We start from the raw sequence: 365 nt of genomic DNA, 5'->3' as shown, positions 1-365 counted from the left end.
ATATCAGGAACTACTCCAAGTTCATTTATGAACATCATGATCCAGATTGCAACTCTTTGCTACTTTTGAAGTAATCATGTATTAGGTTTCTTCTATTGAATCAACGGTTGCTTCACGTTTGGAATCTTTCCAACAAACTGCTTAAGAGTAAATCAGTTTCTCAAGATTTCATCTATGTAAATTGGGATGAGTTAAGCAATCTTTTAGATCTACCTCTATAGATTAAGTTGCTTCTCCCATATCGTTCATGAATAAATCATTTAACAACATTATTTCAACGATTGAAATATAGGGATGTTGTTTTCTATAATATTAGGAATACGACAATGCTCCCACTATCTTCTTGTAAACACACAATTCATTTT

Source organism: Olea europaea, unplaced genomic scaffold, assembly GCF_002742605.1.
Source record: "Olea europaea var. sylvestris unplaced genomic scaffold, O_europaea_v1 scaffold452, whole genome shotgun sequence".
Classification (NCBI taxonomy): Eukaryota; Viridiplantae; Streptophyta; class Magnoliopsida; order Lamiales; family Oleaceae; genus Olea; species Olea europaea.
The sequence above is the reverse complement of the archived record's forward strand: the minus strand, read 5'-3'. Positions refer to the sequence as shown.